Source organism: Acinonyx jubatus, chromosome B4 (assembly GCF_027475565.1).
Source record: "Acinonyx jubatus isolate Ajub_Pintada_27869175 chromosome B4, VMU_Ajub_asm_v1.0, whole genome shotgun sequence".
In the NCBI taxonomy this organism is placed as follows: Eukaryota; Metazoa; Chordata; class Mammalia; order Carnivora; family Felidae; genus Acinonyx; species Acinonyx jubatus.
Window position 1 is genome coordinate 57,944,957 of NC_069387.1, and position 12,519 is coordinate 57,957,475.

Consider the following 12,519-nt stretch of genomic DNA (forward strand, 5'->3'; position numbering starts at 1 on the left):
TTCCTGCTTGCCACTGACAACCGTGTGTGTGTGTGTGTGTGTGTGTGTGTGTGTGTGATTTTCCACAACAGTATCTGTCTTTCCAAGGCAGAGGAACAAAGCAAGGACTTCCTTTCTTAAAATACTATCTTCAGCGCCTGCCATTTCACCAAGACGCTGAGAGTCTATAGTGGATACATGGAGAGCTGCCCAGGTCCCCCTGCAGGCTGAGCCTCTCATCCCCTCTGCCACTGGGAGAACTGCCTCCTGACAACTCACAGCTGACTCTTTCCCCAGGAATTGCCCTCAAAGGGAGCTTCCTTGTTCTCCTGTGGGAGCCCATAACCAGCGACTACTTGACCTGGGGGTATAAACACCCTGTGCCTTCTCCTTAACTGAGAAAAGGCCAATCCAGTTCTGGAACTCTGCAAGGGAGCTGCTGAGACCTCTGTTGAAGCTGCATCATAATTGAAGTCTTCTTCTGTCTACCCTGAATGGATGCTGGCTCTTCCCTTTTCCCTCACTCCCTAATAGGTGTTCCTGAGAGTTCTCCCCAGTTCACTTTGGCATGCAAATCTCTATCTCAGAGCCTATGTCAGTGAAACTCAGCCTACAAAAGTGGCCTTCAACAATATTGGGCAGAGTATGGTAGAACCATGCTGCTGGCAAGATTCATGACCATCCACTAATCACATGCACAGCTGCCAGGGAGGCAGCATGCTGTGAGTATCTGCTCACTAAAGGCTGACTGGAGACCTGCATTTATCATAGAAGCAGTCTAGTAGAGGAATTAAGCACCTGGCGTCTCAAGCCAACTTCTCAGGTGGAATCTCACCTCTTTGCCACTTGATGGTTATAGGTCCTTGGACAAAGTCCTTAATCTCTGTGTAGCTTAGCATCTGTCCTTTATAATAGTACCTACCTCATATACATGTGTGTATATACATATATATACATACATATATATAAATATAAATATACATATATGTATATACATATATCTATATAAATACACACACATATATAGTATCTACTTAATAAATTTGTTGGGAGGATTAACGGAGTCAACACGTGTAAAGAGCTTAAATTAGTCCTGGAAGATGGTATACACTCAGTAAAACATAAAACATAACACATCTGGATAACTCATATGTGTATCTGTATTTAAGAACATCCAGGTTAGGGGCGCCTGGGTGGCTCAGTCGGTTAAGTGTCTGACTCTTGGTTTTTGGCTCAAGTCATGATCTCACAGTTTCGTGAGTTTGAGCCCCATGTCAGCCTCTGCACCGACAGCCTGGAGGCTGCTTGGGGTTCTTTCTCCCTCTCTGCCCCTCTAGCCAACTCTCTACCCAATTCGTGCTGTTTCTCTTTCAAAATAAATTTAAAAAAACATAAGTAAACTTAAAAATAAAAAATAACATCCAGGTTATCAGAGTACTTGAATCCATTGCATATATTTATCTCCATTATTTAAGATACTAAATTCCTTGAGGGCAAAGATAATGTACTTAATGATTAAATAAATACTAACCCACAGTTCATACATTTGTACATATCTATGTATTTGTAAAAGCGTGTGTGCATATAAAGTATGACTATGTGTCAAGCTGCCTCTCTAAAACTCTACGTATGCAAGGATACCATATAAAGAGAATCAGAGATGTAATGACCCTAGGCAAAGGAGCTAGAAAGAACAGAGGCACTGAGCTCTCCATTGTGCACTCCACTGGTCTGCACTCTCCCCTTAGGCTCTGATCCCTTACTTTGAGAAGGATTCTTTAGCAAACAAAGGAACACATTAGAGAACAGGACCTAGGTCTTGACCTGAATAGTTCTGGCTCCTATCTATGGAGACAAAGGGTTAGTCTGCATATTTGATGCTTGCAATTGTGATGATTTGTAAGATAGTAACTGATGTGTTATCATCATGCAAGGGTTGAAACAGATTGAAGGCAGGACTGTAGGGAATCTAAGGGCAATCTGAGCTTACTGTAGGATGCAAAAGAGAAACCTGGTCCCAGCTCTTGAAAAAATGATTGCATGCTTTCCAAGTGTTTCTGCATTGTGTGATTCTGGGCTACATGTGCATAGAAAGAAGAATGGGGTGATAAAATGCCAGTCATTGTCCACTTCAAAAATTCAGAATCCATCCCAGGGCAAGCTGAAAACTGGCCTGGAAAATAGCAACGGCAGGAGCATTGTTATCAAATACAAGGAACAATAACAATAATGAGCATTAGGAGGCTGTTTACAGGTTACAAAGTATTTTCAAACACAACATTTTCCATCTTCATCATGGAAAACCACCAAAGGAGTAGGTGTGTTTGATATTACCGCTACCTGCAAATGAGGGGACTTAAATTGGTTCAGAGAACTTCCCCAGGTCACACACCTGAGCCAGGACTGATGTGCAGTTGTCACTCCAAGCCCTGGGCACATTTCCCTAACTCCAACAGTACCTCAGTTTGATGCTCTCTGCTCAGCTATTTCATCATAGATCATTGAGTATGTAAGGTAAGGAGTGAAGTCAGAAACGTGAAATACTTATACAGATATAGTATTTCTCCCACCCAGAACAAGGTCAGTCACTCAGTACCAGAGATTTTTTTTGTGCACTGAAGACCAAATGTGAGAGTTTTTTTTAGAGACTACCTGATTTAACCCATGGAACTAGAAAGCATTTTAGCATGTACGTATAGAACGTTTGTGTTCTCATACTTAATAAATCCAGCCTTTGTTTCCTATGAGACCAAAACCACTCTGAGACCAAGTTCCTACCTCAAGAACTTTGTAAGAAGTACACAGACCTCTTCACATATGAAGGTGAAGGAATTTGGAGTAAGGGGTAGGGCAACTGAATAGTGATCCCCTTAGAATTCTGGGCAGGAAAACAAGAATTTTTTATCACCTGTAATTGTCATGATGAATTCAAGCTCCTTGTGTCCCACCCTATCCCATGAACATTCACTATTTTTAACTGCCTGACCTATGCATGGATCTATCTGAAGAAGCACCCATGACAGCAATTTTCAAGTATGATTTTTTAAATGTAAAAATCATAAATGTACAAGTTGCTGAAAAAAAGCTAAAAGAAACTCTAGAAAGGATTGTTAGGCTTACCTAAATGTTCAGGTGTATGACGCCTAAACCAAAGAAAAAGTAAAGCTTTCATATTCCATGAAGGAAATGTGGATTAAAACACTGCTTGTTTAATATTCTACTTAGTTTTCTCGAGCCTGTAAAGTCATTTTCATTTCTTAAACTTATTACCAAAGCCCAGAGAGAGGATTAAACCTGAATTTGTTAATAGGTTATACTTAAAGCTTAAATGTGTGATATATGATTGGGGAAAGTATATATTTGGTTGCTGCTATGTGGATCTCACATTGGTTCCAGTTTGATTTGTGAGAGGCTATTCTTAAGTTGCTCTACTTATTAGCTGTTCTGATCTCTAGGGTGTCCATTTATGGCATGCCAGAGGGGAACATAACATTAAGAGCAGATTTTTCTTAGAGCAAAGTGGGAAATCGCCATGAACTTTTTAAACGGAACTTTGAATGCACTCCAATCTGGAACACATAATTATTTCATGCTGACTAAAATCAAGAAGAAGTAAATATGGGACTATACTCACAAATGTAATTACAAATTGCAACCTGTGCTTCATCACTGCCATTGACTCAAAGATACTCTTTGCTGGATTTCTTAAAATGATGACTTCTTATTTCTGTAACTTAATGGAATCTTGAGTATAATGTAACACTAGGTCATTTCTAGGCAATTTATGGTGCCCGGTGACACTTGTTGGAACTGGAGGAACATTTCTAATGACAAAATGTATTCACAAGCACACACAAATTTTGTTTTATCTTCTTTTTCCTCCTTTTCTATTTATTTAATAATTCCTTTTAAAAAAAGAATAGGAATAGTCTACAATAACTCCTGAATTCCTTTTCATAAGTGTTACTTAAACTCATCATTTTATAAATACAGCTTGAATTATTTTCACATAAATGTGTGATAACCCCATGTTTGTCAGAAAGAAGCTCATTTGCCACTTTCCTGTCCATTAGCCTCTGAGATACTGCCTCATATTTTCTATGTGTACCTGGCATCTTTCCATCTAGAAAAATGTCATATCATTTATAAATTTGAAGTTTTCAGTCATCTATAAAAAATTTAAATACACCCAATTCTAGTATTCATCCCAGGTACTCATTATTTGTACTTCTATATTATTTATAAATATTTTTTTAATTCTTCTTTTGTTTTAGATCTCCAAGCTAGTCATTTATCCATGTCAGAATTTGTTCTTCAATCCCCTGATAACTTCCTCAAAATTTTGCTCTGTTTATTTGTATCCTTAGAGGAAAATAAACCTTTTCCCCAATAAATTATGCTTCTTGGGCACTTAATGAGTCTCTGTTTAATCTTGGTTTCCAACAGCTTTCCAGGTATAGAAATGAAACATTCTAGGCTGTTGTATACATTTCTGTGGCCCTTCCACTGGATGGAGGCCATTATGGAAGACTATCAAAAGTGTTCTAGCATAGTCCTGCAACTGCTATACAGTCCTTATCCTTTAATATTTAAATCAAATGTTATCTCCTCTGTGAAGTTTTCTATGACTCACCCTATTCCTATCATCCTGCTTGCATGAACAAAACCAAATATATTTGGGAATCAGTGAGTAGGAACACTTTTTCCTCAAAGTCCAGAGGGATATAAAACTGGTTGGATGAGTTCATAGAGACATTTTAAGGCAAACAGGTAGAATAATAGGAGAATTTTCGTTAAACAATATTGACCACCTATCTAAAGCACAGTGGCTTTAGATAGAATATGGACCCAGCTAACTGAATACAAATACAATTTTTTTAACATATAGGGCTATTCATGTACTCCATTTCTTCGTCAGTGAGCTTTTGTGGCTTGGGTCTCTTTAGGAATTTGTCAATTTCATATCAGTTTTTATAATATACTTTTCTTATCCCTTATTTTTTTAATGTTTATTTATTTTTGAGAGAGAGAGACGGAGGGCAAGCTAGGGAGGGGCAGAGAGAGAGAGAGAGAGGGAGAAACAGAATCTGAAGCAGGCTCTGCTGAAAGCACAAAGCCCAACACGGGGCTCGAACTCACAGACCACCAGATCATGACCTGAGCCAAAGTTGGATGCTTAACCGACTGAGCCACCCAGGTGCCCCTCTTCTTACCCTTTAAATGCTGGTACTGATGGAAACCACATAAGGATAGACTCATTGAATGTGTAAGAAACAATTTAATTTGTTGGATCTGCAGAGAGGTTCTCTTTTGCTTTATAATATTGGTTATCCATGTTTTCTCCTTTTTCTTTTTTTTCCTGCTCAGTCTGGATAAAGTTTTACCAATTTTATTAAGCTTTCAAAAAAATTTTTTTTTTAAATTTCATTGATTTTTCTCCATTGTTTTTCTGTGTACTCTTTCAGTCATTTCTATTCTTATCTCCATCATTTCCTTCCTTCTGCTTATTTTGAGCTAAACTTGCTCTTCTTTTTCAAGTTTTTTTAAGATCATTGATTTGAGACCTTTCTTCTTGTCTAATATAAGCACTTAACGTTATAAGTTTGTCTCTAAACACTGTTTTGGCTTTATCCCACAAGTTTTTATGTTGTATATTCATTTTCACTCAGTTCAAAATATTTGATAAATTTTCTTGTGATTTCTTCTCTCACCCATAGATTATTTAGAATGTATTATTCAAATTTCAGATTTTCCAGATAAAATTTGTGATTGATTTGTTGCTTAATTCCTGCTCCCCATCTGGTCCTGAGTTTGAAGTTGTGACTTTGATCTCACTGTCTGGGCTATAATGATAGGTTCCCTACTAGGATTTGATCCCTGAAATGTGCCCTCCAACTTCATACCCTATCCTCTTGCCCTTCAGTACTCTTCATGGGACTCATCTGGATGTGTCTGACTATCTTCTATCTGATGTAATAGAGGGATAATAAACAATGGTAGATTTGATAGGAAATCAAATACAGATCAGTTAAAAAAACTACCAAAGTGCATTAAGGATTTGAAATACTTTAGATTAATAATACACACAGAGTAAACTTCTCCAGAAATAGTCACTGAGGAATAGGGCACTGAAAATATATAATAAGGTTTTACTCAAATTTAAGAATTAACAGGGTTGATAAAATCAAGGTATAGAGGACTTTCAATTATTAGTAGGACTCTTCTTTGAAATAACCCTACAATTCTTTCCAAATTATCTTCCCATTTTCCCCCATTGTCTTCTCAGCGCAGATATATAATGATTATGTGAATTAAATATTCTATTTGATACCAGAGTTACAACAGAGAATATTACCAGGTTGAGCAAAAGTGTAATCCCTATTCTTCTTCAATGACTATAATCACAATTATATAGAGAGGCAATTCTTTTAATATTGGTGATAATATAGTCCAGTCTATTTTCTAACTTTTCAAAACTTAAATTCATTTCATTAATGTTTCAGGTGTGAGAATTATAACAAGGAGAATTTTTTATTAAAAGTGACCTTATTTTTAAAAGACATATACTGAAATATATGTAGATAAAATGATATTTTTATAAAAATCTAAATGTAATTATTTATTTATTGGAAGAGATTTTACTGGGAAAAATTTTCAATTAATCTCAAATGAAAAGTACAGGAAGAAAAACAGCTGAATTATATAGGATCTCGTGTCTATATCCCCTCCATATAAAGTCTTCAGACAGACATCTTACACAATGATACACAAACAAACCAATTCATAAACACATCCCTTAATCTGGAGAAAGTCATGATTGATATTCATGGAAGCCAGGCCCTACAAAATATATCCTCTAAATGGCATGGAACAAATTACCAACAACCAAAGGAGATGCTTAAACAGGCAATTAAAACGTGAGGATGCTACTTAATCTGATTATAGACAAAGCTGGGGCCTACCTTAGGTTGATCCCCTCTGTGCTTCCTAACTCATAATTCCCCTTCTAAGATAGCCTGAAAGAAGAGAAAATAAAGCAGCTTTGACTAATAAATTGGGTTATGTCTATATGTACAAACAAAAAGGGCGACTTCTCAGCTAAATTTTATCTCTCTATACTCAGGAAGCACAGGATCCTTACTCACTTGTAAAATATTTACAATTGTATATTTATATTACAATGATATTACAATAATAAATAATAAAAAATAAATATTACAATAATATTTATCTTTAATACTGTGCATTTATTAATCTAGATATAGCACTAACTATATTTATAGGGTTTAAATTATCATAATTCATATCTGTAGAATTTGATGAAAAAAACTACAAAGACACCAGGTATTTCCATCAATACTTTAATGGTAATTGATTTTTTAAATCAGCAAGTTAACTTGCAATGCTGCTGAAGGCAACCAATCAATTTTCCCACTGTTTTAAGCTATTTGTCATTTTGGGAAATGAAAAATAATTTTCTTGTAAAAAATTAAAACATACAATTTGCTTTTGGGATTAATGTTGTGACATTGTGTGGTATCACTAATTTAAGAGGATTAATTAAATTTTGCTAAAAGTCCTTGGATATTAGATTTTTAAAAATGTTTTATAATCATAAAATATATCTTAGACATAAAATCAGATTCCAATCTATAATCAGTATGGCTTAGGAAATTTGGCTGAACAATTAGGAAAAGGCAAGCAACAGGGGAAAAGAAAACAAATGGAAGGTTAGGGGGTGAGGTTTTAATTTTTAGAAAGGATAAAAACCAGTCCAATAGTCAAAACATGTGGTTATTTATTATAAACATAGTGGAGAGATTGAATTAAAAAAATCTTGCCTCGCTAGCCATCTGTCCACACTCTGTTTACTGCTGCTGCTCTGAGGAAAATAACTACATCCTGGGTTGAACCCAGGAGTACTGGGTTCATTATTATTAACATTCTCACTAATGTGCCTTAGTCGATCTTTCTGCAGTCTAGAAAAATATGATAAATAAAAGTCAGATGACAGAGTGTGGATTGATCAGATGTCATATTTATCATTTTGGGTTTTTTTTTAAGTTTATTTATTTTTGAGATGGAGACAGAGAGAGTAAGCTGGGGAGGAACAGAGAGTGTGGGGGAGAATCTCAAGCAGGCTCTGCACTTTTAGTGAAGAGCCCTACACAGAGCTCAAACTCACAAAACTGTGAGATCATGACCTTAGCTGAAATCAAGAGTTGCATGCTTAACTGACTGAGCCACCCAGGAACCCCCCATTCTGCAATTCCTAACACCCCAGAATTCCATTTCAGTCTCAACAGGAATTAAAGAATACTAACATTATACTGTTCCAGTTTTTAAAATGAAGCCTGAAATACCACGTAGAGCAATGGCTGGGGAAGAAAACAACAATAAAATTTGTTTTGTTTGACAGTGACTGACAATAATATTATTGACCATGTCTGTCTATAAATACTATTGTATTGTGCAGCTCTTTCCCCTCAAGTATTATCTAGGTATGGAATTAGTTGATCAACTTGTTACCATGGATACTAAAAATCTAACAAAGTGACCTATATGTAGATTGTGGGTAAAATTGTATTGGTATTTGTTGCTTATTGGTATTTGTAACTCATGCTAGTGCTCTGTCCTTCCTCATTAGAAAGAACAGCCTTAGGGAAGGGGTCCAATGTCCCCAGAGATTCTTATCCCCGTGGGTCCTGCTCTCACCTTTTACCTTCCTTGGCTCCACAGCTCTCTCAAGGTTCTGAACTCGTAGATTCTACTATCTGCTTGCACAGGAATTTAATGATACCACCACTGGTCCCAACTGCTTGTCTCTGGGATACTTACATCTGATCTCTAGGGAGTTACTAGTTTCTTTCTTTATCTAAAATAAGTTTGAAGAATGTTTTATTTTGTCTTAGCTTAAAAAATGCTTAACCCAGAAAATTAGGAGGAAAACAATGAATTTAAAAACAAAACTTCAAATTCTTGTTCTACCTTTAACTCACTATGGATCTTGAGTAAGTTACTTCACTTTTAATCATTCATTCAACCAACAGTTACTGAGGAACTACCATGTCAAATAGGCTTAGGCAACAGTTATGCAAAGAAAAATAGTAAATAATTCTGTTCTCAAGGAGCTCACAATGGTAAACAGAAGATAGACATATACACCAATGTTTGCAAAGCTGGGTGACACAAATCACGATAGGAGGAAATTATGAAGTTCTTAGTGGGTCATCTAATCCAGACTGGGAAGCTCAGGGCAGGCTTCTAGGAGGAGAAGAGTCTGAGGTGAGGCCTTAAGGATGAGTAGGAGACAACCAGTTCAAGCAGGAATGAGGTGAGAGAGGGAGTGCAAAAGAAGGAAAGAGTGCAATGTTAATGGCCTTAAAAAGAGGACCATTCTACATTCAGCCATTCTACTTGACCCACCATGAAAAAGTGTCATGATAATATAAATGCCATTAATTAGCTTTTAAAGCCAAACTGCAGATAAAAGTATTGTTGATGGTTTCAGCATGGAATAATTAATAACATTAAATGTCAACATTATTTAAGCATATAAAAGAAAATTATTACATCCAACCTAATTCCACTCCTTGGTACTTACACAAGACAAATGAAATCATATTTCCAACAGAAACCAGAATAAATATATTATTAGCAACTTTATTCATATTAGCTCAAACTGGAAACAACTCCAATGCCTATTAACAGTGAAAGAGATAAGCAAATTATGTATATTTATACAATGTAATAATAATCAGTGATAAAAAGAAATCAACATTCAACAACATGGATGAATCTCAGACATTATACTGAGAGAAAAAGCTAGACATACACATAAAGGACAATACTGAGATTACAGTTATGTGAAATTCTAGAAAGAAATCTACTCTGTGATAAAAAGATCAGATAAGTTTTTGCCTCTTGCAGGGGCAAGACACTGACTAGGAAGGAGCACAGGGGAAATTTATGGAGTGTTGAAAGTAATAGAGATGAGGGTCACACATGTGTATGCACTATTACAACTCATTGAATTGTGGTTTTCCTTTCTTGAGGGGTTGGCAGCAGGGTGGGAGGACCCTGTGCTTGCCTCATCCCACAAATGTGACTAGATGGCTATCAAATCATCTTAAGTGCCCCAGAGGTCAACCTGGAGACTGGCAGAACAGGCTCCACAGCTGAAGGTTGAGAGGAGGTCACATTGAGGAAGGTGGGAATTGTGGAGATGTGGTTTGAGAGAGAGACAGATAGTGGCCCCTATGGTGGGGAAGGAACAGAGGTCACAGAGTGGGGAGAGGGATGGGCTGGTACGTGGTAGAGTGAGTGGGGAAGACGAGTCCCTATAGCAATTGGCTTGGAAAGCAAGAGGGGCCAATGAGTTCTTGCAACTAGCAGGGCTTAAAGCCTGGAGTTTTTGAGGACAGCAGGCTTGGCTGGGATAGAGCCTGGAGGGCATTGTGCCAGTCTTGGAGAGAAGGCAGGGCAAAGAGTCCACAGACAATGCAGCATGGAAACAGCAATCAGAAGAGCACCTAGAGCACACAGTGGGAGGTTGTTTGCTCATCTCAGAGCGTGTCCCAGAGAGGCAACATTCATGGAAATACCCCTTTGGGGGGTTCTCCTTTGGGAACAAAGGAACTGGAAGGCTCCATTTCCCTTGCCTGCCCCTAGCATAAGCAGAGGACCACCTGTGGCAACCAGCTCAGCCCTGACATTGGCTACCTAATTTGCCTGCACCAACCACCTTCCCCCACAACTCCAATAAAACTGCCTTTCCCAGTCACACTTGCCTCAGTCCAAGCATGGCGGGGGCCCACCCCCAGAAGACTAGTACAAACCCTGCCAATACCACATCTCCCGACCCAGGAGTTTTGCAGGGCCTCAGATCCAGCAGCAGTGGCAACGGGTCTCATTCCACAAGCAGACCAGAGCACACCTAGTAAAAATGCACCACATTCAGGCCACTGACCAAACACTGCCCACAACAGGCAAAAAGAGCCTCTGAAGATGGCTGGTCTGAAAGATAAAGTGGCAGGATGAAACCACAGAGCACACACAACACACATTGGAAATACTCCCTGAAGTGCCAGGCCTTGGAGAACAGGGAACCCTATAGGAGCTCTTATTCATATGGTCATTACCTTCAAGAAGAGGAGATGTAGCTAACTTTACTAACACACAGAAATGGGCACAAGTACTTAGACAAAATGAGAAGACAGAGGAATTTGCCTCCCAAAAAAGAATAGGACAAGGCCACAGACAGAGATCTAAGCAAAACAGTAACATGGCTGATGGAGTATTTAAAGCATTGATCATAAGCAGAACCTGAGTGGCTCAGTTGGTTGAGTGTCCAACTTTGGCCCAGGTCATGATCTCACAGTAAGTCCAAGCCCTGCATCAGGCTCTCTGCTGTCAGCTCAGAGCCTGGGGTCTGCTTTGGATTCTGTGTTTCTCTCTCTCTCTCTCTCTCTGCCCCTTCCCCACTTATGATCTCTCTTTCTCTCAAAAATAAATAAATAAACATTTTTTAAAAAATAAAGCATTGATCATAAGGATACTCACCAGACTTGATAAAAGAGTGGAAGACATCAGCAAGACTCTTAACACAGAAATAAAATAGAATGAATCAGAGATGAAGAGTGCAATAAATGTAATTAAAGGCCCTTTTGATGCAATGAACAGCAGGCTGAAAGAAGCAGAGGAACGATTTAATAACCTAAAAGACAAGAGTAATGTAAAGTAATCAAGATGAACAAGAGACAAAAAAGAATTATGCAAAATGAGAATAGACTTAGGGAACTCAGTGACTCCATCAAATGTAATAACATTCATATTATAGGAATCCCGGAAAAAGAAGAAAAGGGAACCGAAAATTTACTTGAAGAAATAATAGCTGAAAACTTCCCTAAACTGGGTAAGGAAACAGACAACCAGATCCAGTAGGCATAGAGAACCCCCCAAAACATCAGCAAAAGCAGATCCACACCAAGACATATTATAATTAAAATGGCAAAATCTAGTGATAAAAAAATTTTAAAGCAACAAGACAAAGGAAGACAGTTACATACACGGAAAACCCCATAAGGCTCTCAGGGAATTTTTCAGTGGACACTTTGCAAGCCAGAAGAAGTGTCATGATATATTCAAAGTACTGAATGGGGAAAATCTGCAGCCAGAATATTCTATCCAGCAAGAATATCATTCAGAGTAGAAGGAGATAAAGAGTTTTCCGGACAAACAAAACTAAAGAGATTCAAGACCACTAAACCAGTACTATGAGAAATATTAAGGGGCTTCTTTGAGTGGAAAGACCAAAAGTGACAATATAAATGTAGGAAATACAAAGCCAGTAAAATTGAGTGATTTTATAAAATATCAGTCAAGAAACTCACAAAATAAAGGGATGTAACATATGAACCCATATACTAAAACATGGGGAGGAGAGGAGTAAAGAATGGATTCAAACTTAAGCAACCATCAACCTAATAAAGACTGTTATATGCAGAAGATGCTATATACAAACCTAATGGTAATCACAAA

General features: G+C 37.7%; 1 protein-coding gene across 22 annotated transcripts in view; it reads right to left on the minus strand.

Moving 5' to 3' along the window:
* LMNTD1 (lamin tail domain containing 1) overlaps positions 1 to 12,519 on the minus strand; it is a 509,230-nt gene that overhangs the window by 463,618 nt on the left and 33,093 nt on the right. For 2 of the 22 annotated variants that reach the window (XM_053226027.1, XM_053226029.1), the window contains exon 2: positions 6,942 to 6,995. The exons of the other annotated variants lie outside the window; for them this stretch is intronic. The gene's annotated coding sequence lies outside the window, so the exon portion shown is untranslated. The remainder of the gene's footprint in view (positions 1 to 6,941; positions 6,996 to 12,519) is intronic. 22 annotated transcript variants of the gene reach the window in all.